The 24,824-nt window shown below is 53.5% G+C and overlaps 77 non-coding genes across 77 annotated transcripts; 51 read left to right on the top strand and 26 right to left on the bottom strand.

The window, feature by feature from the left end:
- Positions 1-91: 91 nt before the first annotated feature.
- Trnav-aac (transfer RNA valine (anticodon AAC)) lies at positions 92-164 on the top strand. Its single transcript has one exon. It is a non-coding gene; the product is annotated as a tRNA-Val (tRNA).
- Positions 165-358: 194 nt separating this feature from the next.
- On the bottom strand, positions 359-430 carry Trnap-agg (transfer RNA proline (anticodon AGG)). The gene has a single exon. It is a non-coding gene; the product is annotated as a tRNA-Pro (tRNA).
- A 402-nt stretch (positions 431-832) lies between these two features.
- Positions 833-905, top strand: Trnav-cac (transfer RNA valine (anticodon CAC)). The gene has a single exon. It is a non-coding gene; the product is annotated as a tRNA-Val (tRNA).
- A 158-nt stretch (positions 906-1,063) lies between these two features.
- On the top strand, positions 1,064-1,136 carry Trnav-aac (transfer RNA valine (anticodon AAC)). The gene has a single exon. It is a non-coding gene; the product is annotated as a tRNA-Val (tRNA).
- Positions 1,137-1,330: 194 nt separating this feature from the next.
- On the bottom strand, positions 1,331-1,402 carry Trnap-agg (transfer RNA proline (anticodon AGG)). Its single transcript has one exon. It is a non-coding gene; the product is annotated as a tRNA-Pro (tRNA).
- Positions 1,403-1,804: 402 nt separating this feature from the next.
- On the top strand, positions 1,805-1,877 carry Trnav-cac (transfer RNA valine (anticodon CAC)). The gene has a single exon. It is a non-coding gene; the product is annotated as a tRNA-Val (tRNA).
- A 158-nt stretch (positions 1,878-2,035) lies between these two features.
- On the top strand, positions 2,036-2,108 carry Trnav-aac (transfer RNA valine (anticodon AAC)). The gene has a single exon. It is a non-coding gene; the product is annotated as a tRNA-Val (tRNA).
- Positions 2,109-2,302: 194 nt separating this feature from the next.
- Positions 2,303-2,374, bottom strand: Trnap-agg (transfer RNA proline (anticodon AGG)). The gene has a single exon. It is a non-coding gene; the product is annotated as a tRNA-Pro (tRNA).
- A 402-nt stretch (positions 2,375-2,776) lies between these two features.
- On the top strand, positions 2,777-2,849 carry Trnav-cac (transfer RNA valine (anticodon CAC)). Its single transcript has one exon. It is a non-coding gene; the product is annotated as a tRNA-Val (tRNA).
- A 158-nt stretch (positions 2,850-3,007) lies between these two features.
- Positions 3,008-3,080, top strand: Trnav-aac (transfer RNA valine (anticodon AAC)). Its single transcript has one exon. It is a non-coding gene; the product is annotated as a tRNA-Val (tRNA).
- A 194-nt stretch (positions 3,081-3,274) lies between these two features.
- On the bottom strand, positions 3,275-3,346 carry Trnap-agg (transfer RNA proline (anticodon AGG)). Its single transcript has one exon. It is a non-coding gene; the product is annotated as a tRNA-Pro (tRNA).
- Positions 3,347-3,748: 402 nt separating this feature from the next.
- Trnav-cac (transfer RNA valine (anticodon CAC)) lies at positions 3,749-3,821 on the top strand. Its single transcript has one exon. It is a non-coding gene; the product is annotated as a tRNA-Val (tRNA).
- A 158-nt stretch (positions 3,822-3,979) lies between these two features.
- Trnav-aac (transfer RNA valine (anticodon AAC)) lies at positions 3,980-4,052 on the top strand. The gene has a single exon. It is a non-coding gene; the product is annotated as a tRNA-Val (tRNA).
- A 194-nt stretch (positions 4,053-4,246) lies between these two features.
- Positions 4,247-4,318, bottom strand: Trnap-agg (transfer RNA proline (anticodon AGG)). Its single transcript has one exon. It is a non-coding gene; the product is annotated as a tRNA-Pro (tRNA).
- Positions 4,319-4,720: 402 nt separating this feature from the next.
- Positions 4,721-4,793, top strand: Trnav-cac (transfer RNA valine (anticodon CAC)). The gene has a single exon. It is a non-coding gene; the product is annotated as a tRNA-Val (tRNA).
- Positions 4,794-4,951: 158 nt separating this feature from the next.
- On the top strand, positions 4,952-5,024 carry Trnav-aac (transfer RNA valine (anticodon AAC)). Its single transcript has one exon. It is a non-coding gene; the product is annotated as a tRNA-Val (tRNA).
- Positions 5,025-5,218: 194 nt separating this feature from the next.
- Positions 5,219-5,290, bottom strand: Trnap-agg (transfer RNA proline (anticodon AGG)). Its single transcript has one exon. It is a non-coding gene; the product is annotated as a tRNA-Pro (tRNA).
- A 401-nt stretch (positions 5,291-5,691) lies between these two features.
- Positions 5,692-5,764, top strand: Trnav-cac (transfer RNA valine (anticodon CAC)). Its single transcript has one exon. It is a non-coding gene; the product is annotated as a tRNA-Val (tRNA).
- A 158-nt stretch (positions 5,765-5,922) lies between these two features.
- Positions 5,923-5,995, top strand: Trnav-aac (transfer RNA valine (anticodon AAC)). Its single transcript has one exon. It is a non-coding gene; the product is annotated as a tRNA-Val (tRNA).
- A 194-nt stretch (positions 5,996-6,189) lies between these two features.
- Positions 6,190-6,261, bottom strand: Trnap-agg (transfer RNA proline (anticodon AGG)). Its single transcript has one exon. It is a non-coding gene; the product is annotated as a tRNA-Pro (tRNA).
- Positions 6,262-6,663: 402 nt separating this feature from the next.
- Positions 6,664-6,736, top strand: Trnav-cac (transfer RNA valine (anticodon CAC)). The gene has a single exon. It is a non-coding gene; the product is annotated as a tRNA-Val (tRNA).
- Positions 6,737-6,894: 158 nt separating this feature from the next.
- Positions 6,895-6,967, top strand: Trnav-aac (transfer RNA valine (anticodon AAC)). Its single transcript has one exon. It is a non-coding gene; the product is annotated as a tRNA-Val (tRNA).
- A 194-nt stretch (positions 6,968-7,161) lies between these two features.
- Positions 7,162-7,233, bottom strand: Trnap-agg (transfer RNA proline (anticodon AGG)). Its single transcript has one exon. It is a non-coding gene; the product is annotated as a tRNA-Pro (tRNA).
- A 402-nt stretch (positions 7,234-7,635) lies between these two features.
- Positions 7,636-7,708, top strand: Trnav-cac (transfer RNA valine (anticodon CAC)). Its single transcript has one exon. It is a non-coding gene; the product is annotated as a tRNA-Val (tRNA).
- Positions 7,709-7,866: 158 nt separating this feature from the next.
- On the top strand, positions 7,867-7,939 carry Trnav-aac (transfer RNA valine (anticodon AAC)). The gene has a single exon. It is a non-coding gene; the product is annotated as a tRNA-Val (tRNA).
- Positions 7,940-8,133: 194 nt separating this feature from the next.
- Trnap-agg (transfer RNA proline (anticodon AGG)) lies at positions 8,134-8,205 on the bottom strand. Its single transcript has one exon. It is a non-coding gene; the product is annotated as a tRNA-Pro (tRNA).
- A 402-nt stretch (positions 8,206-8,607) lies between these two features.
- On the top strand, positions 8,608-8,680 carry Trnav-cac (transfer RNA valine (anticodon CAC)). The gene has a single exon. It is a non-coding gene; the product is annotated as a tRNA-Val (tRNA).
- A 158-nt stretch (positions 8,681-8,838) lies between these two features.
- Trnav-aac (transfer RNA valine (anticodon AAC)) lies at positions 8,839-8,911 on the top strand. The gene has a single exon. It is a non-coding gene; the product is annotated as a tRNA-Val (tRNA).
- A 194-nt stretch (positions 8,912-9,105) lies between these two features.
- On the bottom strand, positions 9,106-9,177 carry Trnap-agg (transfer RNA proline (anticodon AGG)). Its single transcript has one exon. It is a non-coding gene; the product is annotated as a tRNA-Pro (tRNA).
- Positions 9,178-9,579: 402 nt separating this feature from the next.
- Positions 9,580-9,652, top strand: Trnav-cac (transfer RNA valine (anticodon CAC)). Its single transcript has one exon. It is a non-coding gene; the product is annotated as a tRNA-Val (tRNA).
- Positions 9,653-9,810: 158 nt separating this feature from the next.
- Positions 9,811-9,883, top strand: Trnav-aac (transfer RNA valine (anticodon AAC)). Its single transcript has one exon. It is a non-coding gene; the product is annotated as a tRNA-Val (tRNA).
- A 194-nt stretch (positions 9,884-10,077) lies between these two features.
- Trnap-agg (transfer RNA proline (anticodon AGG)) lies at positions 10,078-10,149 on the bottom strand. The gene has a single exon. It is a non-coding gene; the product is annotated as a tRNA-Pro (tRNA).
- Positions 10,150-10,551: 402 nt separating this feature from the next.
- Trnav-cac (transfer RNA valine (anticodon CAC)) lies at positions 10,552-10,624 on the top strand. The gene has a single exon. It is a non-coding gene; the product is annotated as a tRNA-Val (tRNA).
- Positions 10,625-10,782: 158 nt separating this feature from the next.
- Trnav-aac (transfer RNA valine (anticodon AAC)) lies at positions 10,783-10,855 on the top strand. The gene has a single exon. It is a non-coding gene; the product is annotated as a tRNA-Val (tRNA).
- Positions 10,856-11,049: 194 nt separating this feature from the next.
- Positions 11,050-11,121, bottom strand: Trnap-agg (transfer RNA proline (anticodon AGG)). Its single transcript has one exon. It is a non-coding gene; the product is annotated as a tRNA-Pro (tRNA).
- Positions 11,122-11,523: 402 nt separating this feature from the next.
- On the top strand, positions 11,524-11,596 carry Trnav-cac (transfer RNA valine (anticodon CAC)). Its single transcript has one exon. It is a non-coding gene; the product is annotated as a tRNA-Val (tRNA).
- A 158-nt stretch (positions 11,597-11,754) lies between these two features.
- Trnav-aac (transfer RNA valine (anticodon AAC)) lies at positions 11,755-11,827 on the top strand. Its single transcript has one exon. It is a non-coding gene; the product is annotated as a tRNA-Val (tRNA).
- A 194-nt stretch (positions 11,828-12,021) lies between these two features.
- On the bottom strand, positions 12,022-12,093 carry Trnap-agg (transfer RNA proline (anticodon AGG)). Its single transcript has one exon. It is a non-coding gene; the product is annotated as a tRNA-Pro (tRNA).
- A 402-nt stretch (positions 12,094-12,495) lies between these two features.
- On the top strand, positions 12,496-12,568 carry Trnav-cac (transfer RNA valine (anticodon CAC)). The gene has a single exon. It is a non-coding gene; the product is annotated as a tRNA-Val (tRNA).
- A 158-nt stretch (positions 12,569-12,726) lies between these two features.
- Trnav-aac (transfer RNA valine (anticodon AAC)) lies at positions 12,727-12,799 on the top strand. Its single transcript has one exon. It is a non-coding gene; the product is annotated as a tRNA-Val (tRNA).
- A 194-nt stretch (positions 12,800-12,993) lies between these two features.
- On the bottom strand, positions 12,994-13,065 carry Trnap-agg (transfer RNA proline (anticodon AGG)). The gene has a single exon. It is a non-coding gene; the product is annotated as a tRNA-Pro (tRNA).
- A 402-nt stretch (positions 13,066-13,467) lies between these two features.
- Positions 13,468-13,540, top strand: Trnav-cac (transfer RNA valine (anticodon CAC)). Its single transcript has one exon. It is a non-coding gene; the product is annotated as a tRNA-Val (tRNA).
- A 158-nt stretch (positions 13,541-13,698) lies between these two features.
- Trnav-aac (transfer RNA valine (anticodon AAC)) lies at positions 13,699-13,771 on the top strand. Its single transcript has one exon. It is a non-coding gene; the product is annotated as a tRNA-Val (tRNA).
- Positions 13,772-13,965: 194 nt separating this feature from the next.
- Positions 13,966-14,037, bottom strand: Trnap-agg (transfer RNA proline (anticodon AGG)). The gene has a single exon. It is a non-coding gene; the product is annotated as a tRNA-Pro (tRNA).
- Positions 14,038-14,439: 402 nt separating this feature from the next.
- Trnav-cac (transfer RNA valine (anticodon CAC)) lies at positions 14,440-14,512 on the top strand. Its single transcript has one exon. It is a non-coding gene; the product is annotated as a tRNA-Val (tRNA).
- A 158-nt stretch (positions 14,513-14,670) lies between these two features.
- Positions 14,671-14,743, top strand: Trnav-aac (transfer RNA valine (anticodon AAC)). Its single transcript has one exon. It is a non-coding gene; the product is annotated as a tRNA-Val (tRNA).
- A 194-nt stretch (positions 14,744-14,937) lies between these two features.
- On the bottom strand, positions 14,938-15,009 carry Trnap-agg (transfer RNA proline (anticodon AGG)). The gene has a single exon. It is a non-coding gene; the product is annotated as a tRNA-Pro (tRNA).
- A 402-nt stretch (positions 15,010-15,411) lies between these two features.
- Positions 15,412-15,484, top strand: Trnav-cac (transfer RNA valine (anticodon CAC)). The gene has a single exon. It is a non-coding gene; the product is annotated as a tRNA-Val (tRNA).
- A 158-nt stretch (positions 15,485-15,642) lies between these two features.
- Positions 15,643-15,715, top strand: Trnav-aac (transfer RNA valine (anticodon AAC)). Its single transcript has one exon. It is a non-coding gene; the product is annotated as a tRNA-Val (tRNA).
- A 194-nt stretch (positions 15,716-15,909) lies between these two features.
- Positions 15,910-15,981, bottom strand: Trnap-agg (transfer RNA proline (anticodon AGG)). Its single transcript has one exon. It is a non-coding gene; the product is annotated as a tRNA-Pro (tRNA).
- A 402-nt stretch (positions 15,982-16,383) lies between these two features.
- Trnav-cac (transfer RNA valine (anticodon CAC)) lies at positions 16,384-16,456 on the top strand. The gene has a single exon. It is a non-coding gene; the product is annotated as a tRNA-Val (tRNA).
- Positions 16,457-16,614: 158 nt separating this feature from the next.
- Trnav-aac (transfer RNA valine (anticodon AAC)) lies at positions 16,615-16,687 on the top strand. Its single transcript has one exon. It is a non-coding gene; the product is annotated as a tRNA-Val (tRNA).
- A 194-nt stretch (positions 16,688-16,881) lies between these two features.
- On the bottom strand, positions 16,882-16,953 carry Trnap-agg (transfer RNA proline (anticodon AGG)). The gene has a single exon. It is a non-coding gene; the product is annotated as a tRNA-Pro (tRNA).
- Positions 16,954-17,355: 402 nt separating this feature from the next.
- Positions 17,356-17,428, top strand: Trnav-cac (transfer RNA valine (anticodon CAC)). The gene has a single exon. It is a non-coding gene; the product is annotated as a tRNA-Val (tRNA).
- A 158-nt stretch (positions 17,429-17,586) lies between these two features.
- On the top strand, positions 17,587-17,659 carry Trnav-aac (transfer RNA valine (anticodon AAC)). The gene has a single exon. It is a non-coding gene; the product is annotated as a tRNA-Val (tRNA).
- Positions 17,660-17,853: 194 nt separating this feature from the next.
- Positions 17,854-17,925, bottom strand: Trnap-agg (transfer RNA proline (anticodon AGG)). Its single transcript has one exon. It is a non-coding gene; the product is annotated as a tRNA-Pro (tRNA).
- A 402-nt stretch (positions 17,926-18,327) lies between these two features.
- Positions 18,328-18,400, top strand: Trnav-cac (transfer RNA valine (anticodon CAC)). The gene has a single exon. It is a non-coding gene; the product is annotated as a tRNA-Val (tRNA).
- A 158-nt stretch (positions 18,401-18,558) lies between these two features.
- On the top strand, positions 18,559-18,631 carry Trnav-aac (transfer RNA valine (anticodon AAC)). Its single transcript has one exon. It is a non-coding gene; the product is annotated as a tRNA-Val (tRNA).
- Positions 18,632-18,825: 194 nt separating this feature from the next.
- Trnap-agg (transfer RNA proline (anticodon AGG)) lies at positions 18,826-18,897 on the bottom strand. The gene has a single exon. It is a non-coding gene; the product is annotated as a tRNA-Pro (tRNA).
- A 402-nt stretch (positions 18,898-19,299) lies between these two features.
- Trnam-cau (transfer RNA methionine (anticodon CAU)) lies at positions 19,300-19,372 on the top strand. Its single transcript has one exon. It is a non-coding gene; the product is annotated as a tRNA-Met (tRNA).
- Positions 19,373-19,530: 158 nt separating this feature from the next.
- On the top strand, positions 19,531-19,603 carry Trnav-aac (transfer RNA valine (anticodon AAC)). Its single transcript has one exon. It is a non-coding gene; the product is annotated as a tRNA-Val (tRNA).
- A 194-nt stretch (positions 19,604-19,797) lies between these two features.
- Trnap-agg (transfer RNA proline (anticodon AGG)) lies at positions 19,798-19,869 on the bottom strand. The gene has a single exon. It is a non-coding gene; the product is annotated as a tRNA-Pro (tRNA).
- Positions 19,870-20,271: 402 nt separating this feature from the next.
- Trnam-cau (transfer RNA methionine (anticodon CAU)) lies at positions 20,272-20,344 on the top strand. The gene has a single exon. It is a non-coding gene; the product is annotated as a tRNA-Met (tRNA).
- A 158-nt stretch (positions 20,345-20,502) lies between these two features.
- Trnav-aac (transfer RNA valine (anticodon AAC)) lies at positions 20,503-20,575 on the top strand. The gene has a single exon. It is a non-coding gene; the product is annotated as a tRNA-Val (tRNA).
- A 194-nt stretch (positions 20,576-20,769) lies between these two features.
- Positions 20,770-20,841, bottom strand: Trnap-agg (transfer RNA proline (anticodon AGG)). The gene has a single exon. It is a non-coding gene; the product is annotated as a tRNA-Pro (tRNA).
- Positions 20,842-21,243: 402 nt separating this feature from the next.
- On the top strand, positions 21,244-21,316 carry Trnam-cau (transfer RNA methionine (anticodon CAU)). Its single transcript has one exon. It is a non-coding gene; the product is annotated as a tRNA-Met (tRNA).
- A 158-nt stretch (positions 21,317-21,474) lies between these two features.
- Positions 21,475-21,547, top strand: Trnav-aac (transfer RNA valine (anticodon AAC)). Its single transcript has one exon. It is a non-coding gene; the product is annotated as a tRNA-Val (tRNA).
- Positions 21,548-21,741: 194 nt separating this feature from the next.
- Positions 21,742-21,813, bottom strand: Trnap-agg (transfer RNA proline (anticodon AGG)). The gene has a single exon. It is a non-coding gene; the product is annotated as a tRNA-Pro (tRNA).
- Positions 21,814-22,215: 402 nt separating this feature from the next.
- On the top strand, positions 22,216-22,288 carry Trnav-cac (transfer RNA valine (anticodon CAC)). Its single transcript has one exon. It is a non-coding gene; the product is annotated as a tRNA-Val (tRNA).
- A 158-nt stretch (positions 22,289-22,446) lies between these two features.
- Trnav-aac (transfer RNA valine (anticodon AAC)) lies at positions 22,447-22,519 on the top strand. Its single transcript has one exon. It is a non-coding gene; the product is annotated as a tRNA-Val (tRNA).
- A 194-nt stretch (positions 22,520-22,713) lies between these two features.
- On the bottom strand, positions 22,714-22,785 carry Trnap-agg (transfer RNA proline (anticodon AGG)). Its single transcript has one exon. It is a non-coding gene; the product is annotated as a tRNA-Pro (tRNA).
- A 402-nt stretch (positions 22,786-23,187) lies between these two features.
- Trnav-cac (transfer RNA valine (anticodon CAC)) lies at positions 23,188-23,260 on the top strand. The gene has a single exon. It is a non-coding gene; the product is annotated as a tRNA-Val (tRNA).
- A 158-nt stretch (positions 23,261-23,418) lies between these two features.
- Positions 23,419-23,491, top strand: Trnav-aac (transfer RNA valine (anticodon AAC)). Its single transcript has one exon. It is a non-coding gene; the product is annotated as a tRNA-Val (tRNA).
- A 194-nt stretch (positions 23,492-23,685) lies between these two features.
- Positions 23,686-23,757, bottom strand: Trnap-agg (transfer RNA proline (anticodon AGG)). Its single transcript has one exon. It is a non-coding gene; the product is annotated as a tRNA-Pro (tRNA).
- A 402-nt stretch (positions 23,758-24,159) lies between these two features.
- On the top strand, positions 24,160-24,232 carry Trnav-cac (transfer RNA valine (anticodon CAC)). The gene has a single exon. It is a non-coding gene; the product is annotated as a tRNA-Val (tRNA).
- Positions 24,233-24,390: 158 nt separating this feature from the next.
- Trnav-aac (transfer RNA valine (anticodon AAC)) lies at positions 24,391-24,463 on the top strand. Its single transcript has one exon. It is a non-coding gene; the product is annotated as a tRNA-Val (tRNA).
- Positions 24,464-24,657: 194 nt separating this feature from the next.
- Trnap-agg (transfer RNA proline (anticodon AGG)) lies at positions 24,658-24,729 on the bottom strand. Its single transcript has one exon. It is a non-coding gene; the product is annotated as a tRNA-Pro (tRNA).
- Between the last annotated feature and the right edge of the window lie 95 nt (positions 24,730-24,824).

The raw sequence follows: 24,824 nt of genomic DNA, 5'->3' as shown, positions 1-24,824 counted from the left end.
CTTCGTTTTGCAAGTACCACATTTATTGAATTTTTTAGTTACGATGGCAACATCACTACAAGTTGTCTATGAAGTAAGGTGCACATAAGCAGTTTCCGTGGTGTAGCGGTTATCACGTCTGCCTAACACGCAGAAGGTCCCCGGTTCGATCCCGGGCGGAAACACTTTTTCATCACTTTAAGCGAGACTTACTAACATGCATCTGCTACCATCTGTACCCGAAACCTTCGTAACTGCCTTCACGCGTCGGACCAGAGTGTCAATTGCTCACATCAAATAAGAAATTCATTTGATATTGGCGGCGAGCTTTTTGCGCTGACTCAGCCACTGACGTGCGATCAGTTTGCACAAAACGCTAGGGCTCGTCCGGGATTTGAACCCGGGACCTCCTGCACCCTAAGCAGGAATCATACCCCTAGACCAACGAGCCCTGTGACACGTCGCATGCCAGTTACTCCAGTCCCTCGATGTCTTCCAGGGTGCTCTGGAAGTCTCGTGTAGGCTGGCGGGATGGAGGCGGCGCGAATTCCCGCGGTCGGCGGCCTTCCTGGGCAATTGGTACCTTCATTTAGAGCTGCCGCTGGGCGCGCACTGCCTGCTGCTAAGGAGGTGATTGTTTTTGCTGATGTGACTTGCAATAACGACTGCGCGAAACGCCGCTATCTCGTTAGGGGTGCTACGGCAGACACCCTCTCGGGCACCCCGAAGACTTCTTGAGCCCTCGGCTGCGATGGGTTTCAGGCTGTCAAAAGAACTATGGTGTGTGCATGCGCGGACGAGAGAAAGGCTGAGGCGTATTCGAGTGCACAAGGAGGGACTGAGCGTGTCCGTCGTTTCCGTAGTGTAGCGGTTATCACGTCTGCTTCACACGCAGAAGGTCCCCGGTTCGATCCCGGGCGGGAACAGTATTTTCCTGCCTATGTCGTATTGTACTCCAGTGAGCCTCGTCGTGTGTGGATCTGCTGCATGTCCCTTCGTTTTGCAAGTACCACATTTATTGAATTTTTTAGTTACGATGGCAACATCACTACAAGTTGTCTATGAAGTAAGGTGCACATAAGCAGTTTCCGTGGTGTAGCGGTTATCACGTCTGCCTAACACGCAGAAGGTCCCCGGTTCGATCCCGGGCGGAAACACTTTTTCATCACTTTAAGCGAGACTTACTAACATGCATCTGCTACCATCTGTACCCGAAACCTTCGTAACTGCCTTCACGCGTCGGACCAGAGTGTCAATTGCTCACATCAAATAAGAAATTCATTTGATATTGGCGGCGAGCTTTTTGCGCTGACTCAGCCACTGACGTGCGATCAGTTTGCACAAAACGCTAGGGCTCGTCCGGGATTTGAACCCGGGACCTCCTGCACCCTAAGCAGGAATCATACCCCTAGACCAACGAGCCCTGTGACACGTCGCATGCCAGTTACTCCAGTCCCTCGATGTCTTCCAGGGTGCTCTGGAAGTCTCGTGTAGGCTGGCGGGATGGAGGCGGCGCGAATTCCCGCGGTCGGCGGCCTTCCTGGGCTATTGGTACCTTCATTTAGAGCTGCCGCTGGGCGCGCACTGCCTGCTGCTAAGGAGGTGATTGTTTTTGCTGATGTGACTTGCAATAACGACTGCGCGAAACGCCGCTATCTCGTTAGGGGTGCTACGGCAGACACCCTCTCGGGCACCCCGAAGACTTCTTGAGCCCTCGGCTGCGATGGGTTTCAGGCTGTCAAAAGAACTATGGTGTGTGCATGCGCGGACGAGAGAAAGGCTGAGGCGTATTCGAGTGCACAAGGAGGGACTGAGTGTGTCCGTCGTTTCCGTAGTGTAGCGGTTATCACGTCTGCTTCACACGCAGAAGGTCCCCGGTTCGATCCCGGGCGGGAACAGTATTTTCCTGCCTATGTCGTATTGTACTCCAGTGAGCCTCGTCGTGTGTGGATCTGCTGCATGTCCCTTCGTTTTGCAAGTACCACATTTATTGAATTTTTTAGTTACGATGGCAACATCACTACAAGTTGTCTATGAAGTAAGGTGCACATAAGCAGTTTCCGTGGTGTAGCGGTTATCACGTCTGCCTAACACGCAGAAGGTCCCCGGTTCGATCCCGGGCGGAAACACTTTTTCATCACTTTAAGCGAGACTTACTAACATGCATCTGCTACCATCTGTACCCGAAACCTTCGTAACTGCCTTCACGCGTCGGACCAGAGTGTCAATTGCTCACATCAAATAAGAAATTCATTTGATATTGGCGGCGAGCTTTTTGCGCTGACTCAGCCACTGACGTGCGATCAGTTTGCACAAAACGCTAGGGCTCGTCCGGGATTTGAACCCGGGACCTCCTGCACCCTAAGCAGGAATCATACCCCTAGACCAACGAGCCCTGTGACACGTCGCATGCCAGTTACTCCAGTCCCTCGATGTCTTCCAGGGTGCTCTGGAAGTCTCGTGTAGGCTGGCGGGATGGAGGCGGCGCGAATTCCCGCGGTCGGCGGCCTTCCTGGGCTATTGGTACCTTCATTTAGAGCTGCCGCTGGGCGCGCACTGCCTGCTGCTAAGGAGGTGATTGTTTTTGCTGATGTGACTTGCAATAACGACTGCGCGAAACGCCGCTATCTCGTTAGGGGTGCTACGGCAGACACCCTCTCGGGCACCCCGAAGACTTCTTGAGCCCTCGGCTGCGATGGGTTTCAGGCTGTCAAAAGAACTATGGTGTGTGCATGCGCGGACGAGAGAAAGGCTGAGGCGTATTCGAGTGCACAAGGAGGGACTGAGCGTGTCCGTCGTTTCCGTAGTGTAGCGGTTATCACGTCTGCTTCACACGCAGAAGGTACCCGGTTCGATCCCGGGCGGGAACAGTATTTTCCTGCCTATGTCGTATTGTACTCCAGTGAGCCTCGTCGTGTGTGGATCTGCTGCATGTCCCTTCGTTTTGCAAGTACCACATTTATTGAATTTTTTAGTTACGATGGCAACATCACTACAAGTTGTCTATGAAGTAAGGTGCACATAAGCAGTTTCCGTGGTGTAGCGGTTATCACGTCTGCCTAACACGCAGAAGGTCCCCGGTTCGATCCCGGGCGGAAACACTTTTTCATCACTTTAAGCGAGACTTACTAACATGCATCTGCTACCATCTGTACCCGAAACCTTCGTAACTGCCTTCACGCGTCGGACCAGAGTGTCAATTGCTCACATCAAATAAGAAATTCATTTGATATTGGCGGCGAGCTTTTTGCGCTGACTCAGCCACTGACGTGCGATCAGTTTGCACAAAACGCTAGGGCTCGTCCGGGATTTGAACCCGGGACCTCCTGCACCCTAAGCAGGAATCATACCCCTAGACCAACGAGCCCTGTGACACGTCGCATGCCAGTTACTCCAGTCCCTCGATGTCTTCCAGGGTGCTCTGGAAGTCTCGTGTAGGCTGGCGGGATGGAGGCGGCGCGAATTCCCGCGGTCGGCGGCCTTCCTGGGCTATTGGTACCTTCATTTAGAGCTGCCGCTGGGCGCGCACTGCCTGCTGCTAAGGAGGTGATTGTTTTTGCTGATGTGACTTGCAATAACGACTGCGCGAAACGCCGCTATCTCGTTAGGGGTGCTACGGCAGACACCCTCTCGGGCACCCCGAAGACTTCTTGAGCCCTCGGCTGCGATGGGTTTCAGGCTGTCAAAAGAACTATGGTGTGTGCATGCGCGGACGAGAGAAAGGCTGAGGCGTATTCGAGTGCACAAGGAGGGACTGAGTGTGTCCGTCGTTTCCGTAGTGTAGCGGTTATCACGTCTGCTTCACACGCAGAAGGTCCCCGGTTCGATCCCGGGCGGGAACAGTATTTTCCTGCCTATGTCGTATTGTACTCCAGTGAGCCTCGTCGTGTGTGGATCTGCTGCATGTCCCTTCGTTTTGCAAGTACCACATTTATTGAATTTTTTAGTTACGATGGCAACATCACTACAAGTTGTCTATGAAGTAAGGTGCACATAAGCAGTTTCCGTGGTGTAGCGGTTATCACGTCTGCCTAACACGCAGAAGGTCCCCGGTTCGATCCCGGGCGGAAACACTTTTTCATCACTTTAAGCGAGACTTACTAACATGCATCTGCTACCATCTGTACCCGAAACCTTCGTAACTGCCTTCACGCGTCGGACCAGAGTGTCAATTGCTCACATCAAATAAGAAATTCATTTGATATTGGCGGCGAGCTTTTTGCGCTGACTCAGCCACTGACGTGCGATCAGTTTGCACAAAACGCTAGGGCTCGTCCGGGATTTGAACCCGGGACCTCCTGCACCCTAAGCAGGAATCATACCCCTAGACCAACGAGCCCTGTGACACGTCGCATGCCAGTTACTCCAGTCCCTCGATGTCTTCCAGGGTGCTCTGGAAGTCTCGTGTAGGCTGGCGGGATGGAGGCGGCGCGAATTCCCGCGGTCGGCGGCCTTCCTGGGCTATTGGTACCTTCATTTAGAGCTGCCGCTGGGCGCGCACTGCCTGCTGCTAAGGAGGTGATTGTTTTTGCTGATGTGACTTGCAATAACGACTGCGCGAAACGCCGCTATCTCGTTAGGGGTGCTACGGCAGACACCCTCTCGGGCACCCCGAAGACTTCTTGAGCCCTCGGCTGCGATGGGTTTCAGGCTGTCAAAAGAACTATGGTGTGTGCATGCGCGGACGAGAGAAAGGCTGAGGCGTATTCGAGTGCACAAGGAGGGACTGAGCGTGTCCGTCGTTTCCGTAGTGTAGCGGTTATCACGTCTGCTTCACACGCAGAAGGTCCCCGGTTCGATCCCGGGCGGGAACAGTATTTTCCTGCCTATGTCGTATTGTACTCCAGTGAGCCTCGTCGTGTGTGGATCTGCTGCATGTCCCTTCGTTTTGCAAGTACCACATTTATTGAATTTTTTAGTTACGATGGCAACATCACTACAAGTTGTCTATGAAGTAAGGTGCACATAAGCAGTTTCCGTGGTGTAGCGGTTATCACGTCTGCCTAACACGCAGAAGGTCCCCGGTTCGATCCCGGGCGGAAACACTTTTTCATCACTTTAAGCGAGACTTACTAACATGCATCTGCTACCATCTGTACCCGAAACCTTCGTAACTGCCTTCACGCGTCGGACCAGAGTGTCAATTGCTCACATCAAATAAGAAATTCATTTGATATTGGCGGCGAGCTTTTTGCGCTGACTCAGCCACTGACGTGCGATCAGTTTGCACAAAACGCTAGGGCTCGTCCGGGATTTGAACCCGGGACCTCCTGCACCCTAAGCAGGAATCATACCCCTAGACCAACGAGCCCTGTGACACGTCGCATGCCAGTTACTCCAGTCCCTCGATGTCTTCCAGGGTGCTCTGGAAGTCTCGTGTAGGCTGGCGGGATGGAGGCGGCGCGAATTCCCGCGGTCGGCGGCCTTCCTGGGCTATTGGTACCTTCATGTAGAGCTGCCGCTGGGCGCGCACTGCCTGCTGCTAAGGAGGTGATTGTTTTTGCTGATGTGACTTGCAATAACGACTGCGCGAAACGCCGCTATCTCGTTAGGGGTGCTACGGCAGACACCCTCTCGGGCACCCCGAAGACTTCTTGAGCCCTCGGCTGCGATGGGTTTCAGGCTGTCAAAAGAACTATGGTGTGTGCATGCGCGGACGAGAGAAAGGCTGAGGCGTATTCGAGTGCACAAGGGGGACTGAGCGTGTCCGTCGTTTCCGTAGTGTAGCGGTTATCACGTCTGCTTCACACGCAGAAGGTCCCCGGTTCGATCCCGGGCGGGAACAGTATTTTCCTGCCTATGTCGTATTGTACTCCAGTGAGCCTCGTCGTGTGTGGATCTGCTGCATGTCCCTTCGTTTTGCAAGTACCACATTTATTGAATTTTTTAGTTACGATGGCAACATCACTACAAGTTGTCTATGAAGTAAGGTGCACATAAGCAGTTTCCGTGGTGTAGCGGTTATCACGTCTGCCTAACACGCAGAAGGTCCCCGGTTCGATCCCGGGCGGAAACACTTTTTCATCACTTTAAGCGAGACTTACTAACATGCATCTGCTACCATCTGTACCCGAAACCTTCGTAACTGCCTTCACGCGTCGGACCAGAGTGTCAATTGCTCACATCAAATAAGAAATTCATTTGATATTGGCGGCGAGCTTTTTGCGCTGACTCAGCCACTGACGTGCGATCAGTTTGCACAAAACGCTAGGGCTCGTCCGGGATTTGAACCCGGGACCTCCTGCACCCTAAGCAGGAATCATACCCCTAGACCAACGAGCCCTGTGACACGTCGCATGCCAGTTACTCCAGTCCCTCGATGTCTTCCAGGGTGCTCTGGAAGTCTCGTGTAGGCTGGCGGGATGGAGGCGGCGCGAATTCCCGCGGTCGGCGGCCTTCCTGGGCTATTGGTACCTTCATGTAGAGCTGCCGCTGGGCGCGCACTGCCTGCTGCTAAGGAGGTGATTGTTTTTGCTGATGTGACTTGCAATAACGACTGCGCGAAACGCCGCTATCTCGTTAGGGGTGCTACGGCAGACACCCTCTCGGGCACCCCGAAGACTTCTTGAGCCCTCGGCTGCGATGGGTTTCAGGCTGTCAAAAGAACTATGGTGTGTGCATGCGCGGACGAGAGAAAGGCTGAGGCGTATTCGAGTGCACAAGGAGGGACTGAGCGTGTCCGTCGTTTCCGTAGTGTAGCGGTTATCACGTCTGCTTCACACGCAGAAGGTCCCCGGTTCGATCCCGGGCGGGAACAGTATTTTCCTGCCTATGTCGTATTGTACTCCAGTGAGCCTCGTCGTGTGTGGATCTGCTGCATGTCCCTTCGTTTTGCAAGTACCACATTTATTGAATTTTTTAGTTACGATGGCAACATCACTACAAGTTGTCTATGAAGTAAGGTGCACATAAGCAGTTTCCGTGGTGTAGCGGTTATCACGTCTGCCTAACACGCAGAAGGTCCCCGGTTCGATCCCGAGCGGAAACACTTTTTCATCACTTTAAGCGAGACTTACTAACATGCATATGCTACCATCTGTACCCGAAACCTTCGTAACTGCCTTCACGCGTCGGACCAGAGTGTCAATTGCTCACATCAAATAAGAAATTCATTTGATATTGGCGGCGAGCTTTTTGCGCTGACTCAGCCACTGACGTGCGATCAGTTTGCACAAAACGCTAGGGCTCGTCCGGGATTTGAACCCGGGACCTCCTGCACCCTAAGCAGGAATCATACCCCTAGACCAACGAGCCCTGTGACACGTCGCATGCCAGTTACTCCAGTCCCTCGATGTCTTCCAGGGTGCTCTGGAAGTCTCGTGTAGGCTGGCGGGATGGAGGCGGCGCGAATTCCCGCGGTCGGCGGCCTTCCTGGGCTATTGGTACCTTCATGTAGAGCTGCCGCTGGGCGCGCACTGCCTGCTGCTAAGGAGGTGATTGTTTTTGCTGATGTGACTTGCAATAACGACTGCGCGAAACGCCGCTATCTCGTTAGGGGTGCTACGGCAGACACCCTCTCGGGCACCCCGAAGACTTCTTGAGCCCTCGGCTGCGATGGGTTTCAGGCTGTCAAAAGAACTATGGTGTGTGCATGCGCGGACGAGAGAAAGGCTGAGGCGTATTCGAGTGCACAAGGAGGGACTGAGCGTGTCCGTCGTTTCCGTAGTGTAGCGGTTATCACGTCTGCTTCACACGCAGAAGGTCCCCGGTTCGATCCCGGGCGGGAACAGTATTTTCCTGCCTATGTCGTATTGTACTCCAGTGAGCCTCGTCGTGTGTGGATCTGCTGCATGTCCCTTCGTTTTGCAAGTACCACATTTATTGAATTTTTTAGTTACGATGGCAACATCACTACAAGTTGTCTATGAAGTAAGGTGCACATAAGCAGTTTCCGTGGTGTAGCGGTTATCACGTCTGCCTAACACGCAGAAGGTCCCCGGTTCGATCCCGAGCGGAAACACTTTTTCATCACTTTAAGCGAGACTTACTAACATGCATCTGCTACCATCTGTACCCGAAACCTTCGTAACTGCCTTCACGCGTCGGACCAGAGTGTCAATTGCTCACATCAAATAAGAAATTCATTTGATATTGGCGGCGAGCTTTTTGCGCTGACTCAGCCACTGACGTGCGATCAGTTTGCACAAAACGCTAGGGCTCGTCCGAGATTTGAACCCGGGACCTCCTGCACCCTAAGCAGGAATCATACCCCTAGACCAACGAGCCCTGTGACACGTCGCATGCCAGTTACTCCAGTCCCTCGATGTCTTCCAGGGTGCTCTGGAAGTCTCGTGTAGGCTGGCGGGATGGAGGCGGCGCGAATTCCCGCGGTCGGCGGCCTTCCTGGGCTATTGGTACCTTCATTTAGAGCTGCCGCTGGGCGCGCACTGCCTGCTGCTAAGGAGGTGATTGTTTTTGCTGATGTGACTTGCAATAACGACTGCGCGAAACGCCGCTATCTCGTTAGGGGTGCTACGGCAGACACCCTCTCGGGCACCCCGAAGACTTCTTGAGCCCTCGGCTGCGATGGGTTTCAGGCTGTCAAAAGAACTATGGTGTGTGCATGCGCGGACGAGAGAAAGGCTGAGGCGTATTCGAGTGCACAAGGAGGGACGGAGCGTGTCCGTCGTTTCCGTAGTGTAGCGGTTATCACGTCTGCTTCACACGCAGAAGGTCCCCGGTTCGATCCCGGGCGGGAACAGTATTTTCCTGCCTATGTCGTATTGTACTCCAGTGAGCCTCGTCGTGTGTGGATCTGCTGCATGTCCCTTCGTTTTGCAAGTACCACATTTATTGAATTTTTTAGTTACGATGGCAACATCACTACAAGTTGTCTATGAAGTAAGGTGCACATAAGCAGTTTCCGTGGTGTAGCGGTTATCACGTCTGCCTAACACGCAGAAGGTCCCCGGTTCGATCCCGGGCGGAAACACTTTTTCATCACTTTAAGCGAGACTTACTAACATGCATCTGCTACCATCTGTACCCGAAACCTTCGTAACTGCCTTCACGCGTCGGACCAGAGTGTCAATTGCTCACATCAAATAAGAAATTCATTTGATATTGGCGGCGAGCTTTTTGCGCTGACTCAGCCACTGACGTGCGATCAGTTTGCACAAAACGCTAGGGCTCGTCCGGGATTTGAACCCGGGACCTCCTGCACCCTAAGCAGGAATCATACCCCTAGACCAACGAGCCCTGTGACACGTCGCATGCCAGTTACTCCAGTCCCTCGATGTCTTCCAGGGTGCTCTGGAAGTCTCGTGTAGGCTGGCGGGATGGAGGCGGCGCGAATTCCCGCGGTCGGCGGCCTTCCTGGGCTATTGGTACCTTCATTTAGAGCTGCCGCTGGGCGCGCACTGCCTGCTGCTAAGGAGGTGATTGTTTTTGCTGATGTGACTTGCAATAACGACTGCGCGAAACGCCGCTATCTCGTTAGGGGTGCTACGGCAGACACCCTCTCGGGCACCCCGAAGACTTCTTGAGCCCTCGGCTGCGATGGGTTTCAGGCTGTCAAAAGAACTATGGTGTGTGCATGCGCGGACGAGAGAAAGGCTGAGGCGTATTCGAGTGCACAAGGAGGGACTGAGCGTGTCCGTCGTTTCCGTAGTGTAGCGGTTATCACGTCTGCTTCACACGCAGAAGGTCCCCGGTTCGATCCCGGGCGGGAACAGTATTTTCCTGCCTATGTCGTATTGTACTCCAGTGAGCCTCGTCGTGTGTGGATCTGCTGCATGTCCCTTCGTTTTGCAAGTACCACATTTATTGAATTTTTTAGTTACGATGGCAACATCACTACAAGTTGTCTATGAAGTAAGGTGCACATAAGCAGTTTCCGTGGTGTAGCGGTTATCACGTCTGCCTAACACGCAGAAGGTCCCCGGTTCGATCCCGAGCGGAAACACTTTTTCATCACTTTAAGCGAGACTTACTAACATGCATATGCTACCATCTGTACCCGAAACCTTCGTAACTGCCTTCACGCGTCGGACCAGAGTGTCAATTGCTCACATCAAATAAGAAATTCATTTGATATTGGCGGCGAGCTTTTTGCGCTGACTCAGCCACTGACGTGCGATCAGTTTGCACAAAACGCTAGGGCTCGTCCGGGATTTGAACCCGGGACCTCCTGCACCCTAAGCAGGAATCATACCCCTAGACCAACGAGCCCTGTGACACGTCGCATGCCAGTTACTCCAGTCCCTCGATGTCTTCCAGGGTGCTCTGGAAGTCTCGTGTAGGCTGGCGGGATGGAGGCGGCGCGAATTCCCGCGGTCGGCGGCCTTCCTGGGCTATTGGTACCTTCATGTAGAGCTGCCGCTGGGCGCGCACTGCCTGCTGCTAAGGAGGTGATTGTTTTTGCTGATGTGACTTGCAATAACGACTGCGCGAAACGCCGCTATCTCGTTAGGGGTGCTACGGCAGACACCCTCTCGGGCACCCCGAAGACTTCTTGAGCCCTCGGCTGCGATGGGTTTCAGGCTGTCAAAAGAACTATGGTGTGTGCATGCGCGGACGAGAGAAAGGCTGAGGCGTATTCGAGTGCACAAGGAGGGACTGAGCGTGTCCGTCGTTTCCGTAGTGTAGCGGTTATCACGTCTGCTTCACACGCAGAAGGTCCCCGGTTCGATCCCGGGCGGGAACAGTATTTTCCTGCCTATGTCGTATTGTACTCCAGTGAGCCTCGTCGTGTGTGGATCTGCTGCATGTCCCTTCGTTTTGCAAGTACCACATTTATTGAATTTTTTAGTTACGATGGCAACATCACTACAAGTTGTCTATGAAGTAAGGTGCACATAAGCAGTTTCCGTGGTGTAGCGGTTATCACGTCTGCCTAACACGCAGAAGGTCCCCGGTTCGATCCCGAGCGGAAACACTTTTTCATCACTTTAAGCGAGACTTACTAACATGCATCTGCTACCATCTGTACCCGAAACCTTCGTAACTGCCTTCACGCGTCGGACCAGAGTGTCAATTGCTCACATCAAATAAGAAATTCATTTGATATTGGCGGCGAGCTTTTTGCGCTGACTCAGCCACTGACGTGCGATCAGTTTGCACAAAACGCTAGGGCTCGTCCGAGATTTGAACCCGGGACCTCCTGCACCCTAAGCAGGAATCATACCCCTAGACCAACGAGCCCTGTGACACGTCGCATGCCAGTTACTCCAGTCCCTCGATGTCTTCCAGGGTGCTCTGGAAGTCTCGTGTAGGCTGGCGGGATGGAGGCGGCGCGAATTCCCGCGGTCGGCGGCCTTCCTGGGCTATTGGTACCTTCATTTAGAGCTGCCGCTGGGCGCGCACTGCCTGCTGCTAAGGAGGTGATTGTTTTTGCTGATGTGACTTGCAATAACGACTGCGCGAAACGCCGCTATCTCGTTAGGGGTGCTACGGCAGACACCCTCTCGGGCACCCCGAAGACTTCTTGAGCCCTCGGCTGCGATGGGTTTCAGGCTGTCAAAAGAACTATGGTGTGTGCATGCGCGGACGAGAGAAAGGCTGAGGCGTATTCGAGTGCACAAGGAGGGACGGAGCGTGTCCGTCGTTTCCGTAGTGTAGCGGTTATCACGTCTGCTTCACACGCAGAAGGTCCCCGGTTCGATCCCGGGCGGGAACAGTATTTTCCTGCCTATGTCGTATTGTACTCCAGTGAGCCTCGTCGTGTGTGGATCTGCTGCATGTCCCTTCGTTTTGCAAGTACCACATTTATTGAATTTTTTAGTTACGATGGCAACATCACTACAAGTTGTCTATGAAGTAAGGTGCACATAAGCAGTTTCCGTGGTGTAGCGGTTATCACGTCTGCCTAACACGCAGAAGGTCCCCGGTTCGATCCCGGGCGGAAACACTTTTTCATCACTTTAAGCGAGACTTACTAACATGCATCTGCTACCATCTGTACCCGAAACCTTCGTAACTGCCTTCACGCGTCGGACCAGAGTGTCAATTGCTCACATCAAATAAGAAATTCATTTGATATTGGCGGCGAGCTTTTTGCGCTGACTCAGCCACTGACGTGCGATCAGTTTGCACAAAACGCTAGGGCTCGTCCGGGATTTGAACCCGGGACCTCCTGCACCCTAAGCAGGAATCATACCCCTAGACCAACGAGCCCTGTGACACGTCGCATGCCAGTTACTCCAGTCCCTCGATGTCTTCCAGGGTGCTCTGGAAGTCTCGTGTAGGCTGGCGGGATGGAGGCGGCGCGAATTCCCGCGGTCGGCGGCCTTCCTGGGCTATTGGTACCTTCATTTAGAGCTGCCGCTGGGCGCGCACTGCCTGCTGCTAAGGAGGTGATTGTTTTTGCTGATGTGACTTGCAATAACGACTGCGCGAAACGCCGCTATCTCGTTAGGGGTGCTACGGCAGACACCCTCTCGGGCACCCCGAAGACTTCTTGAGCCCTCGGCTGCGATGGGTTTCAGGCTGTCAAAAGAACTATGGTGTGTGCATGCGCGGACGAGAGAAAGGCTGAGGCGTATTCGAGTGCACAAGGAGGGACTGAGCGTGTCCGTCGTTTCCGTAGTGTAGCGGTTATCACGTCTGCTTCACACGCAGAAGGTCCCCGGTTCGATCCCGGGCGGGAACAGTATTTTCCTGCCTATGTCGTATTGTACTCCAGTGAGCCTCGTCGTGTGTGGATCTGCTGCATGTCCCTTCGTTTTGCAAGTACCACATTTATTGAATTTTTTAGTTACGATGGCAACATCACTACAAGTTGTCTATGAAGTAAGGTGCACATAAGCAGTTTCCGTGGTGTAGCGGTTATCACGTCTGCCTAACACGCAGAAGGTCCCCGGTTCGATCCCGGGCGGAAACACTTTTTCATCACTTTAAGCGAGACTTACTAACATGCATCTGCTACCATCTGTACCCGAAACCTTCGTAACTGCCTTCACGCGTCGGACCAGAGTGTCAATTGCTCACATCAAATAAGAAATTCATTTGATATTGGCGGCGAGCTTTTTGCGCTGACTCAGCCACTGACGTGCGATCAGTTTGCACAAAACGCTAGGGCTCGTCCGGGATTTGAACCCGGGACCTCCTGCACCCTAAGCAGGAATCATACCCCTAGACCAACGAGCCCTGTGACACGTCGCATGCCAGTTACTCCAGTCCCTCGATGTCTTCCAGGGTGCTCTGGAAGTCTCGTGTAGGCTGGCGGGATGGAGGCGGCGCGAATTCCCGCGGTCGGCGGCCTTCCTGGGCTATTGGTACCTTCATTTAGAGCTGCCGCTGGGCGCGCACTGCCTGCTGCTAAGGAGGTGATTGTTTTTGCTGATGTGACTTGCAATAACGACTGCGCGAAACGCCGCTATCTCGTTAGGGGTGCTACGGCAGACACCCTCTCGGGCACCCCGAAGACTTCTTGAGCCCTCGGCTGCGATGGGTTTCAGGCTGTCAAAAGAACTATGGTGTGTGCATGCGCGGACGAGAGAAAGGCTGAGGCGTATTCGAGTGCACAAGGAGGGACTGAGCGTGTCCGTCGTTTCCGTAGTGTAGCGGTTATCACGTCTGCTTCACACGCAGAAGGTCCCCGGTTCGATCCCGGGCGGGAACAGTATTTTCCTGCCTATGTCGTATTGTACTCCAGTGAGCCTCGTCGTGTGTGGATCTGCTGCATGTCCGTTCGTTTTGCAAGTACCACATTTATTGAATTTTTTAGTTACGATGGCAACATCACTACAAGTTGTCTATGAAGTAAGGTGCACATAAGCAGTTTCCGTGGTGTAGCGGTTATCACGTTTGCCTAACACGCAGAAGGTCCCCGGTTCGATCCCGGGCGGAAACACTTTTTCATCACTTTAAGCGAGACTTACTAACATGCATCTGCTACCATCTGTACCCGAAACCTTCGTAACTGCCTTCACGCGTCGGACCAGAGTGTCAATTGCTCACATCAAATAAGAAATTCATTTGATATTGGCGGCGAGCTTTTTGCGCTGACTCAGCCACTGACGTGCGATCAGTTTGCACAAAACGCTAGGGCTCGTCCGGGATTTGAACCCGGGACCTCCTGCACCCTAAGCAGGAATCATACCCCTAGACCAACGAGCCCTGTGACACGTCGCATGCCAGTTACTCCAGTCCCTCGATGTCTTCCAGGGTGCTCTGGAAGTCTCGTGTAGGCTGGCGGGATGGAGGCGGCGCGAATTCCCGCGGTCGGCGGCCTTCCTGGGCTATTGGTACCTTCATGTAGAGCTGCCGCTGGGCGCGCACTGCCTGCTGCTAAGGAGGTGATTGTTTTTGCTGATGTGACTTGCAATAACGACTGCGCGAAACGCCGCTATCTCGTTAGGGGTGCTACGGCAGACACCCTCTCGGGCACCCCGAAGACTTCTTGAGCCCTCGGCTGCGATGGGTTTCAGGCTGTCAAAAGAACTATGGTGTGTGCATGCGCGGACGAGAGAAAGGCTGAGGCGTATTCGAGTGCACAAGGAGGGACTGAGCGTGTCCGTCGTTTCCGTAGTGTAGCGGTTATCACGTCTGCTTCACACGCAGAAGGTACCCGGTTCGATCCCGGGCGGGAACAGTATTTTCCTGCCTATGTCGTATTGTACTCCAGTGAGCCTCGTCGTGTGTGGATCTGCTGCATGTCCCTTCGTTTTGCAAGTACCACATTTATTGAATTTTTTAGTTACGATGGCAACATCACTACAAGTTGTCTATGAAGTAAGGTGCACATAAGCAGTTTCCGTGGTGTAGCGGTTATCACGTCTGCCTAACACGCAGAAGGTCCCCGGTTCGATCCCGAGCGGAAACACTTTTTCATCACTTTAAGCGAGACTTACTAACATGCATCTGCTACCATCTGTACCCGAAACCTTCGTAACTGCCTTCACGCGTCGGACCAGAGTGTCAATTGCTCACATCAAATAAGAAATTCATTTGATATTGGCGGCGAGCTTTTTGCGCTGACTCAGCCACTGACGTGCGATCAGTTTGCACAAAACGCTAGGGCTCGTTCGGGATTTGAACCCGGGACCTCCTGCACCCTAAGCAGGAATCATACCCCTAGACCAACGAGCCCTGTGACACGTCGCATGCCAGTTACTCCAGTCCCTCGATGTCTTCCAGGGTGCTCTGGAAGTCTCGTGTAGGCTGGCGGGATGGAGGCGGCGCGAATTCCCGCGGTCGGCGGCCTTCCTGGGCTATTGGTACCTTCATGTAGAGCTGCCGCTGGGCGCGCACTGCCTGCTGCTAAGGAGGTGATTGTTTTTGCTGATGTGACTTGCAATAACGACTGCGCGAAACGCCGCTATCTCGTTAGGGGTGCTACGGCAGACACCCTCTCGGGCACCCCGAAGACTTCTTGAGCCCTCGGCTGCGATGGGTTTCAGGCTGTCAAAAGAACTATGGTGTGTGCATGCGCGGACGAGAGAAAGGCTGAGGCGTATTCGAGTGCACAAGGAGGGACTGAGCGTGTCCGTCGTTTCCGTAGTGTAGCGGTTATCACGTCTGCTTCACACGCAGAAGGTCCCCGGTTCGATCCCGGGCGGGAACAGTATTTTCCTGCCTATGTCGTATTGTACTCCAGTGAGCCTCGTCGTGTGTGGATCTGCTGCATGTCCCTTCGTTTTGCAAGTACCACATTTATTGAATTTTTTAGTTACGATGGCAACATCACTACAAGTTGTCTATGAAGTAAGGTGCACATAAGCAGTTTCCGTGGTGTAGCGGTTATCACGTCTGCCTAACACGCAGAAGGTCCCCGGTTCGATCCCGGGCGGAAACACTTTTTCATCACTTTAAGCGAGACTTACTAACATGCATCTGCTACCATCTGTACCCGAAACCTTTGTAACTGCCTTCACGCGTCGGACCAGAGTGTCAATTGCTCACATCAAATAAGAAATTCATTTGATATTGGCGGCGAGCTTTTTGCGCTGACTCAGCCACTGACGTGCGATCAGTTTGCACAAAACGCTAGGGCTCGTCCGGGATTTGAACCCGGGACCTCCTGCACCCTAAGCAGGAATCATACCCCTAGACCAACGAGCCCTGTGACACGTCGCATGCCAGTTACTCCAGTCCCTCGATGTCTTCCAGGGTGCTCTGGAAGTCTCGTGTAGGCTGGCGGGATGGAGGCGGCGCGAATTCCCGCGGTCGGCGGCCTTCCTGGGCTATTGGTACCTTCATGTAGAGCTGCCGCTGGGCGCGCACTGCCTGCTGCTAAGGAGGTGATTGTTTTTGCTTATGTGACTTGCAATAACGACTGCGCGAAACGCCGCTATCTCGTTAGGGGTGCTACGGCAGACACCCTCTCGGGCACCCCGAAGACTTCTTGAGCCCTCGGCTGCGATGGGTTTCAGGCTGTCAAAAGAACTATGGTGTGTGCATGCGCGGACGAGAGAAAGGCTGAGGCGTATTCGAGTGCACAAGGAGGGACTGAGCGTGTCCGTCGTTTCCGTAGTGTAGCGGTTATCACGTCTGCTTCACACGCAGAAGGTCCCCGGTTCGATCCCGGGCGGGAACAGTATTTTCCTGCCTATGTCGTATTGTACTCCAGTGAGCCTCGTCGTGTGTGGATCTGCTGCATGTCCCTTCGTTTTGCAAGTACCACATTTATTGAATTTTTTAGTTACGATGGCAACATCACTACAAGTTGTCTATGAAGTAAGGTGCACATAAGCAGTTTCCGTGGTGTAGCGGTTATCACGTCTGCCTAACACGCAGAAGGTCCCCGGTTCGATCCCGAGCGGAAACACTTTTTCATCACTTTAAGCGAGACTTACTAACATGCATCTGCTACCATCTGTACCCGAAACCTTCGTAACTGCCTTCACGCGTCGGACCAGAGTGTCAATTGCTCACATCAAATAAGAAATTCATTTGATATTGGCGGCGAGCTTTTTGCGCTGACTCAGCCACTGACGTGCGATCAGTTTGCACAAAACGCTAGGGCTCGTCCGGGATTTGAACCCGGGACCTCCTGCACCCTAAGCAGGAATCATACCCCTAGACCAACGAGCCCTGTGACACGTCGCATGCCAGTTACTCCAGTCCCTCGATGTCTTCCAGGGTGCTCTGGAAGTCTCGTGTAGGCTGGCGGGATGGAGGCGGCGCGAATTCCCGCGGTCGGCGGCCTTCCTGGGCTATTGGTACCTTCATGTAGAGCTGCCGCTGGGCGCGCACTGCCTGCTGCTAAGGAGGTGATTGTTTTTGCTGATGTGACTTGCAATAACGACTGCGCGAAACGCCGCTATCTCGTTAGGGGTGCTACGGCAGACACCCTCTCGGGCACCCCGAAGACTTCTTGAGCCCTCGGCTGCGATGGGTTTCAGGCTGTCAAAAGAACTATGGTGTGTGCATGCGCGGACGAGAGAAAGGCTGAGGCGTATTCGAGTGCACAAGGAGGGACTGAGCGTGTCCGTCGTTTCCGTAGTGTAGCGGTTATCACGTCTGCTTCACACGCAGAAGGTCCCCGGTTCGATCCCGGGCGGGAACAGTATTTTCCTGCCTATGTCGTATTGTACTCCAGTGAGCCTCGTCGTGTGTGGATCTGCTGCATGTCCCTTCGTTTTGCAAGTACCACATTTATTGAATTTTTTAGTTACGATGGCAACATCACTACAAGTTGTCTATGAAGTAAGGTGCACATAAGCAGTTTCCGTGGTGTAGCGGTTATCACGTCTGCCTAACACGCAGAAGGTCCCCGGTTCGATCCCGGGCGGAAACACTTTTTCATCACTTTAAGCGAGACTTACTAACATGCATCTGCTACCATCTGTACCCGAAACCTTCGTAACTGCCTTCACGCGTCGGACCAGAGTGTCAATTGCTCACATCAAATAAGAAATTCATTTGATATTGGCGGCGAGCTTTTTGCGCTGACTCAGCCACTGACGTGCGATCAGTTTGCACAAAACGCTAGGGCTCGTCCGGGATTTGAACCCGGGACCTCCTGCACCCTAAGCAGGAATCATACCCCTAGACCAACGAGCCCTGTGACACGTCGCATGCCAGTTACTCCAGTCCCTCGATGTCTTCCAGGGTGCTCTGGAAGTCTCGTGTAGGCTGGCGGGATGGAGGCGGCGCGAATTCCCGCGGTCGGCGGCCTTCCTGGGCTATTGGTACCTTCATGTAGAGCTGCCGCTGGGCGCGCACTGCCTGCTGCTAAGGAGGTGATTGTTTTTGCTGATGTGACTTGCAATAACGACTGCGCGAAACGCCGCTATCTCGTTAGGGGTGCTACGGCAGACACCCTCTCGGGCACCCCGAAGACTTCTTGAGCCCTCGGCTGCGATGGGTTTCAGGCTGTCAAAAGAACTATGGTGTGTGCATGCGCGGACGAGAGAAAGGCTGAGGCGTATTCGAGTGCACAAGGAGGGACTGAGCGTGTCCGTCGTTTCCGTAGTGTAGCGGTTATCACGTCTGCTTCACACGCAGAAGGTCCCCGGTTCGATCCCGGGCGGGAACAGTATTTTCCTGCCTATGTCGTATTGTACTCCAGTGAGCCTCGTCGTGTGTGGATCTGCTGCATGTCCCTTCGTTTTGCAAGTACCACATTTATTGAATTTTTTAGTTACGATGGCAACATCACTACAAGTTGTCTATGAAGTAAGGTGCACATAAGCAGTTTCCGTGGTGTAGCGGTTATCACGTTTGCCTAACACGCAGAAGGTCCCCGGTTCGATCCCGGGCGGAAACACTTTTTCATCACTTTAAGCGAGACTTACTAACATGCATCTGCTACCATCTGTACCCGAAACCTTCGTAACTGCCTTCACGCGTCGGACCAGAGTGTCAATTGCTCACATCAAATAAGAAATTCATTTGATATTGGCGGCGAGCTTTTTGCGCTGACTCAGCCACTGACGTGCGATCAGTTTGCACAAAACGCTAGGGCTCGTCCGGGATTTGAACCCGGGACCTCCTGCACCCTAAGCAGGAATCATACCCCTAGACCAACGAGCCCTGTGACACGTCGCATGCCAGTTACTCCAGTCCCTCGATGTCTTCCAGGGTGCTCTGGAAGTCTCGTGTAGGCTGGCGGGATGGAGGCGGCGCGAATTCCCGCGGTCGGCGGCCTTCCTGGGCTATTGGTACCTTCATGTAGAGCTGCCGCTGGGCGCGCACTGCCTGCTGCTAAGGAGGTGATTGTTTTTGCTGATGTGACTTGCAATAACGACTGCGCGAAACGCCGCTATCTCGTTAGGGGTGCTACGGCAGACACCCTCTCGGGCACCCCGAAGACTTCTTGAGCCCTCGGCTGCGATGGGTTTCAGGCTGTCAAAAGAACTATGGTGTGTGCATGCGCGGACGAGAGAAAGGCTGAGGCGTATTCGAGTGCACAAGGAGGGACTGAGCGTGTCCGTCGTTTCCGTAGTGTAGCGGTTATCACGTCTGCTTCATACGCAGAAGGTCCCCGGTTCGATCCCGGGCGGGAACAGTATTTTCCTGCCTATGTCGTATTGTACTCCAGTGAGCCTCGTCGTGTGTGGATCTGCTGCATGTCCCTTCGTTTTGCAAGTACCACATTTATTGAATTTTTTAGTTACGATGGCAACATCACTACAAGTTGTCTATGAAGTAAGGTGCACATAAGCAGTTTCCGTGGTGTAGCGGTTATCACGTCTGCCTAACACGCAGAAGGTCCCCTGTTCGATCCCGAGCGGAAACACTTTTTCATCACTTTAAGCGAGACTTACTAACATGCATCTGCTACCATCTGTACCCGAAACCTTCGTAACTGCCTTCACGCGTCGGACCAGAGTGTCAATTGCTCACATCAAATAAGAAATTCATTTGATATTGGCGGCGAGCTTTTTGCGCTGACTCAGCCACTGACGTGCGATCAGTTTGCACAAAACGCTAGGGCTCGTCCGGGATTTGAACCCGGGACCTCCTGCACCCTAAGCAGGAATCATACCCCTAGACCAACGAGCCCTGTGACACGTCGCATGCCAGTTACTCCAGTCCCTCGATGTCTTCCAGGGTGCTCTGGAAGTCTCGTGTAGGCTGGCGGGATGGAGGCGGCGCGAATTCCCGCGGTCGGCGGCCTTCCTGGGCTATTGGTACCTTCATGTAGAGCTGCCGCTGGGCGCGCACTGCCTGCTGCTAAGGAGGTGATTGTTTTTGCTGATGTGACTTGCAATAACGACTGCGCGAAACGCCGCTATCTCGTTAGGGGTGCTACGGCAGACACCCTCTCGGGCACCCCGAAGACTTCTTGAGCCCTCGGCTGCGATGGGTTTCAGGCTGTCAAAAGAACTATGGTGTGTGCATGCGCGGACGAGAGAAAGGCTGAGGCGTATTCGAGTGCACAAGGAGGGACTGAGCGTGTCCGTCGTTTCCGTAGTGTAGCGGTTATCACGTCTGCTTCATACGCAGAAGGTCCCCGGTTCGATCCCGGGCGGGAACAGTATTTTCCTGCCTATGTCGTATTGTACTCCAGTGAGCCTCGTCGTGTGTGGATCTGCTGCATGTCCCTTCGTTTTGCAAGTACCACATTTATTGAATTTTTTAGTTACGATGGCAACATCACTACAAGTTGTCTATGAAGTAAGGTGCACATAAGCAGTTTCCGTGGTGTAGCGGTTATCACGTCTGCCTAACACGCAGAAGGTCCCCTGTTCGATCCCGAGCGGAAACACTTTTTCATCACTTTAAGCGAGACTTACTAACATGCATCTGCTACCATCTGTACCCGAAACCTTCGTAACTGCCTTCACGCGTCGGACCAGAGTGTCAATTGCTCACATCAAATAAGAAATTCATTTGATATTGGCGGCGAGCTTTTTGCGCTGACTCAGCCACTGACGTGCGATCAGTTTGCACAAAACGCTAGGGCTCGTCCGGGATTTGAACCCGGGACCTCCTGCACCCTAAGCAGGAATCATACCCCTAGACCAACGAGCCCTGTGACACGTCGCATGCCAGTTACTCCAGTCCCTCGATGTCTTCCAGGGTGCTCTGGAAGTCTCGTGTAGGCTGGCGGGATGGAGGCGGCGCGAATTCCCGCGGTCGGCGGCCTTCCTGGGCTATTGGTACCTTCATGTAGAGCTGCCGCTGGGCGCGCACTGCCTGCTGCTAAGGAGGTGATTGTTTTTGCTGATGTGACTTGCAATAACGACTGCGCGAAACGCCGCTATCTCGTTAGGGGTGCTACGGCAGACACCCTCTCGGGCACCCCGAAGACTTCTTGAGCCCTCGGCTGCGATGGGTTTCAGGCTGTCAAAAGAACTATGGTGTGTGCATGCGCGGACGAGAGAAAGGCTGAGGCGTATTCGAGTGCACAAGGAGGGACTGAGCGTGTCCGTCGTTTCCGTAGTGTAGCGGTTATCACGTCTGCTTCATACGCAGAAGGTCCCCGGTTCGATCCCGGGCGGGAACAGTATTTTCCTGCCTATGTCGTATTGTACTCCAGTGAGCCTCGTCGTGTGTGGATCTGCTGCATGTCCCTTCGTTTTGCAAGTACCACATTTATTGAATTTTTTAGTTACGATGGCAACATCACTACAAGTTGTCTATGAAGTAAGGTGCACATAAGCAGTTTCCGTGGTGTAGCGGTTATCACGTCTGCCTAACACGCAGAAGGTCCCCTGTTCGATCCCGAGCGGAAACACTTTTTCATCACTTTAAGCGAGACTTACTAACATGCATCTGCTACCATCTGTACCCGAAACCTTCGTAACTGCCTTCACGCGTCGGACCAGAGTGTCAATTGCTCACATCAAATAAGAAATTCATTTGATATTGGCGGCGAGCTTTTTGCGCTGACTCAGCCACTGACGTGCGATCAGTTTGAACAAAACGCTAGGGCTCGTCCGGGATTTGAACCCGGGACCTCCTGCACCCTAAGCAGGAATCATACCCCTAGACCAACGAGCCCTGTGACACGTCGCATGCCAGTTACTCCAGTCCCTCGATGTCTTCCAGGGTGCTCTGGAAGTCTCGTGTAGGCTGGCGGGATGGAGGCGGCGCGAATTCCCGCGGTCGGCGGCCTTCCTGGGCTATTGGTACCTTCATGTAGAGCTGCCGCTGGGCGCGCACTGCCTGCTGCTAAGGAGGTGATTGTTTTTGCTGATGTGACTTGCAATAACGACTGCGCGAAACGCCGCTATCTCGTTAGGGGTGCTACGGCAGACACCCTCTCGGGCACCCCGAAGACTTCTTGAGCCCTCGGCTGCGATGGGTTTCAGGCTGTCAAAAGAACTATGGTGTGTGCATGCGCGGACGAGAGAAAGGCTGAGGCGTATTCGAGTGCACAAGGAGGGACTGAGCGTGTCCGTCGTTTCCGTAGTGTAGCGGTTATCACGTCTGCTTCACACGCAGAAGGTCCCCGGTTCGATCCCGGGTGGGAACAGTATTTTCCTGCCTATGTCGTATTGTACTCCAGTGAGCCTCGTCGTGTGTGGATCTGCTGCATGTCCCTTCGTTTTGCAAGTACCACATTTATTGAATTTTTTAGTTACGATGGCAACATCACTACAAGTTGTCTATGAAGTAAGGTGCACATAAGCAGTTTCCGTGGTGTAGCGGTTATCACGTCTGCCTAACACGCAGAAGGTCCCCGGTTCGATCCCGGGCGGAAACACTTTTTCATCACTTTAAGCGAGACTTACTAACATGCATCTGCTACCATCTGTACCCGAAACCTTCGTAACTGCCTTCACGCGTCGGACCAGAGTGTCAATTGCTCACATCAAATAAGAAATTCATTTGATATTGGCGGCGAGCTTTTTGCGCTGACTCAGCCACTGACGTGCGATCAGTTTGAACAAAACGCTAGGGCTCGTCCGGGATTTGAACCCGGGACCTCCTGCACCCTAAGCAGGAATCATACCCCTAGACCAACGAGCCCTGTGACACGTCGCATGCCAGTTACTCCAGTCCCTCGATGTCTTCCAGGGTGCTCTGGAAGTCTCGTGTAGGCTGGCGGGATGGAGGCGGCGCGAATTCCCGCGGTCGGCGGCCTTCCTGGGCTATTGGTACCTTCATGTAGAGCTGCCGCTGGGCGCGCACTGCCTGCTGCTAAGGAGGTGATTGTTTTTGCTGATGTGACTTGCAATAACGACTGCGCGAAACGCCGCTATCTCGTTAGGGGTGCTACGGCAGACACCCTCTCGGGCACCCCGAAGACTTCTTGAGCCCTCGGCTGCGATGGGTTTCAGGCTGTCAAAAGAACTATGGTGTGTGCATGCGCGGACGAGAGAAAGGCTGAGGCGTATTCGAGTGCACAAGGAGGGACTGAGCGTGTCCGTCGTTTCCGTAGTGTAGCGGTTATCACGTCTGCTTCACACGCAGAAGGTCCCCGGTTCGATCCCGGGTGGGAACAGTATTTTCCTGCCTATGTCGTATTGTACTCCAGTGAGCCTCGTCGTGTGTGGATCTGCTGCATGTCCCTTCGTTTTGCAAGTACCACATTTATTGAATTTTTTAGTTACGATGGCAACATCACTACAAGTTGTCTATGAAGTAAGGTGCACATAAGCAGTTTCCGTGGTGTAGCGGTTATCACGTCTGCCTAACACGCAGAAGGTCCCCGGTTCGATCCTGGGCGGAAACACTTTTTCATCACTTTAAGCGAGACTTACTAACATGCATCTGCTACCATCTGTACCCGAAACCTTCGTAACTGCCTTCACGCGTCGGACCAGAGTGTCAATTGCTCACATCAAATAAGAAATTCATTTGATATTGGCGGCGAGCTTTTTGCGCTGACTCAGCCACTGACGTGCGATCAGTTTGCACAAAACGCTAGGGCTCGTCCGGGATTTGAACCCGGGACCTCCTGCACCCTAAGCAGGAATCATACCCCTAGACCAACGAGCCCTGTGACACGTCGCATGCCAGTTACTCCAGTCCCTCGATGTCTTCCAGGGTGCTCTGGAAGTCTCGTGTAGGCTGGCGGGATGGAGGCGGCGCGAATTCCCGCGGTCGGCGGCCTTCCTGGGCTATTGGTACCTTCATGTAGAGCTGCCGCTGGGCGCGCACTGCCTGCTGCTAAGGAGGTGATTGTTTTTGCTGATGTGACTTGCAATAACGACTGCGCGAAACGCCGCTATCTCGTTAGGGGTGCTACGGCAGACACCCTCTCGGGCACCCCGAAGACTTCTTGAGCCCTCGGCTGCGATGGGTTTCAGGCTGTCAAAAGAACTATGGTGTGTGCATGCGCGGACGAGAGAAAGGCTGAGGCGTATTCGAGTGCACAAGGAGGGACTGAGCGTGTCCGTCGTTTCCGTAGTGTAGCGGTTATCACGTCTGCTTCACACGCAGAAGGTCCCCGGTTCGATCCCGGGTGGGAACAGTATTTTCCTGCCTATGTCGTATTGTACTCCAGTGAGCCTCGTCGTGTGTGGATCTGCTGCATGTCCCTTCGTTTTGCAAGTACCACATTTATTGAATTTTTTAGTTACGATGGCAACATCACTACAAGTTGTCTATGAAGTAAGGTGCACATAAGCAGTTTCCGTGGTGTAGCGGTTATCACGTCTGCCTAACACGCAGAAGGTCCCCGGTTCGATCCCGGGCGGAAACACTTTTTCATCACTTTAAGCGAGACTTACTAACATGCATCTGCTACCATCTGTACCCGAAACCTTCGTAACTGCCTTCACGCGTCGGACCAGAGTGTCAATTGCTCACATCAAATAAGAAATTCATTTGATATTGGCGGCGAGCTTTTTGCGCTGACTCAGCCACTGACGTGCGATCAGTTTGCACAAAACGCTAGGGCTCGTCCGGGATTTGAACCCGGGACCTCCTGCACCCTAAGCAGGAATCATACCCCTAGACCAACGAGCCCTGTGACACGTCGCATGCCAGTTACTCCAGTCCCTCGATGTCTTCCAGGGTGCTCTGGAAGTCTCGTGTAGGCTGGCGGGATGGAGGCGGCGCGA

The sequence above is a fragment of the Schistocerca cancellata genome, chromosome 2, assembly GCF_023864275.1.
Source record: "Schistocerca cancellata isolate TAMUIC-IGC-003103 chromosome 2, iqSchCanc2.1, whole genome shotgun sequence".
NCBI lineage: Eukaryota > Metazoa > Arthropoda > Insecta > Orthoptera > Acrididae > Schistocerca > Schistocerca cancellata.
Note: the sequence above shows the minus strand (reverse complement) of the source record. Positions and strands in the feature narration are given on the sequence as shown.